Raw genomic sequence first — 2,772 nt, 5'->3', positions numbered from 1 at the left:
ACGAATTTAGAAAATGTTTCTAAACTATTTTAAATTTACATATTAAAAAAAAAACCAATTTTTTCATAAATATCAAATATAGAATAAAAAAGGCCATGAAATTAAAATTCTGATAATCTAGCACTATAAAACAATAAAGGCTATATATAATTACATCATTATTCAAAATTTAAAAAAAAATGACCGAGCATGAATTATACATGTACATGTAATACTAGTTTTCTTAATTTGGCATGTATATTTCATTTACAATTAATTCATCCCAGTTTACTGTTCCTTGTCTTTTCATTAACCAACATCGATGAAATATAGATGATGGCATCTCCATAGAAACAATAAAATAATAGTGAGGATTGTGTGCCACACGCTGCTATTGAAATGTGTTAGAGCATATCTTTATCATAGTGCGTATTATCTTATATACGTGTGCAAGCACACACTATTTTGAAGACGATTTAAAGAACTGGATCCGTCGAACAACATGTAAGTACAGTTATTTGTAATTAGATACCTAAAAATTGTATGCCAAAGTACTTTGAATTCATACTAGTCTGTGTACCCTTGTTTTATAAACATAGCTATTCGTTTTACAATTTCCCAGTCACTAGACAACATCACGCTGTAAAGACAATCACTCAAGTGATTTCTGATCTTGTTTTTTTATTTTGTTTTTGTAATGCCCCAAAAATTTGTACTGCTCCGGAAAATGTACGTGTTTCTCCGTTCCTAGTTTTGTATAATATTGATTCAATTGCATGTCCGGAACATAATGACAAAGTTAACATGCCAAAATTTATATCAAACAATTAAGTGTTGACCCCGCACGGAGTAAGTTTTTAACTTTTGATTATTTTCTAATGATAGATAAGTGTCTCAGTGAATTAATTGTGAACATAATTGATATGTTTATATTGCCTAACTTTGTATAAGTAGGTGTATTTTGAATGTCACAAAGAACGTCCTAGATATTAAACCGTTCACGAGTTTTGGCCATGTTTACATTCATACTTTACGTTAATTCCTGACCAAAATTAGTACTTTTAAGGTATGTGTCAAAGAAAACAACTATCTTCTGAACTAATATAGACGTTTGTGGTCAACAATAATTTCCAATAATTTTGAAGTGTGTATTTTCCAACAGTTTTGCACTACAGATGTATGTATAAACCATTTTTCATCGTCATGATAGTTGTATGAATATTATGATCATGTTTGTGAGTACTTAGGCTGCATTTTGCATTGAATCTGACCAGGACATTTATTTTGATGTTTGTTTGTTTGTTTGTTGGGGTTTAACGCCCGAGCAGAAATATTTCAGTATATTCAGGTAAGTTATATTTATTGTGATACTTTGCAAGTTATTCTTAGAATTTATAACATAACTTCATATCCTGCATGTTTGGAGAGCCACATTGACAGAAACTTTGAAACATTTACACTACACATATTGTCAAAATTGGGTTCATAATATTGAATATGTTCTGTTAGTTTTGAATATTATGACTTTTTTGCGTATTTATGTTTGTAAATGTTTTTTTTTTTTTTTTTTGTTTATTGTAGGCTTTTACCCTCTCCGGGGGTTTGGATCGAGTTAATAAAATTCACAGTTTTGATTATATAATGCTGATCATATTTAATTTTTTTTCTATTAGAAATACGCATGATCTCTCCCTTTTGCAGGGTATAAGGATTACAAAGAAGCTCATATCTAATAATTTAATGTTCCCAATAAACCAAGACGATTATTTTTTCAAGGTAAGTTTTATATAGTGATTAGAATCTGATAGGACCATGACAAGTGATCATGGCATTTGTTAGTCTTTTAGTGTTTCTGTTCATTCATGTGACCGCAATATGCAATCACTGTTTTATATAAATCAGAAGCAGATCCAGAAACTCGAAAGAGTTGGGGAAATATGGCCTTTGAGGGGTTAACTATTGGTAGTATCATTATTTTTCTATAAAATCAAATTATGTTTTTTTCAAATATGAGGGCGACCCTCGGCCCCTCTTGGATCCACCTCTGTTTTTGCTGTACTTAAATAAAGTTTTAAATATAAAACACATATATTGTGCCATGGACATCAGCTTCCTGTTTGAAGAGGACATACATTTTAAAGGTGTACATAGCTCTGCTAACCACAATTTCAGCTTAAAAACTCAATTCATGGTTTTTCAAAGTGCAAATAAAATCTTGATACAAAACAGCATGTTTTAATCTAGCAGACAATAGTATTTCCATGATTGACACATACACCTGTTGCAAAAAAAAATCAAGTAATATATAATTGATAGTATGTTAAATGTTTTCCTTTAGTTTTAATTATAACTACGGTAGGTATGTATAAGGTGACTATACCATCAATCATGTACATTTTGTTTTGCAGGAAACCAAAGAACGGAAGTGAACGCTGCTTGAGATGCCTCAAGATGAATAAGTCAACTGACAAAACCTATCTTTGAAATTTAATTTAGTCTGTTGCTACATCTTCAAAATATAGAACATTCAACAAATTTCTTATCGCATGTTAAACCTGTTGTATGTGTATTCGATTTTTGCATTAAAATATTCATATTTTAATATGTTTTGAAAAAATGTCACTGAAAAACATTATAATAACATTATAGTGAATGGTTTTTAAAAACGTTATAATAACTTTTCTGTAACCATACATTTTTAAGTTTTAAAAACATTTCTAAAAAATGATTTCAGTCTTTTAAAGGAAACGTTATACTAACATTATAGTGAATGGTTATTGAAAACGTTATTAT

The 2,772-nt window shown here is 29.6% G+C and overlaps 1 long non-coding RNA gene across 1 annotated transcript; it reads left to right on the top strand.

Moving 5' to 3' along the window:
- The first annotated feature begins 761 nt into the window (after positions 1-761).
- Positions 762-2,533, top strand: LOC148621273 (uncharacterized). Its single transcript, XR_015920846.1, has 3 exons — positions 762-828; positions 1,681-1,755; positions 2,388-2,533. It is a non-coding gene; the product is annotated as an uncharacterized LOC148621273 (long non-coding RNA).
- Positions 2,534-2,772: the final 239 nt, after the last annotated feature.

Source organism: Perna viridis, chromosome 3, assembly GCF_037379345.1.
Source record: "Perna viridis isolate PV_CMFRI_1.1 ecotype Kerala chromosome 3, ASM3737934v1, whole genome shotgun sequence".
Taxonomy (NCBI): Eukaryota; Metazoa; Mollusca; class Bivalvia; order Mytilida; family Mytilidae; genus Perna; species Perna viridis.
This window is presented reverse-complemented; position numbering and strand designations above follow the sequence as displayed.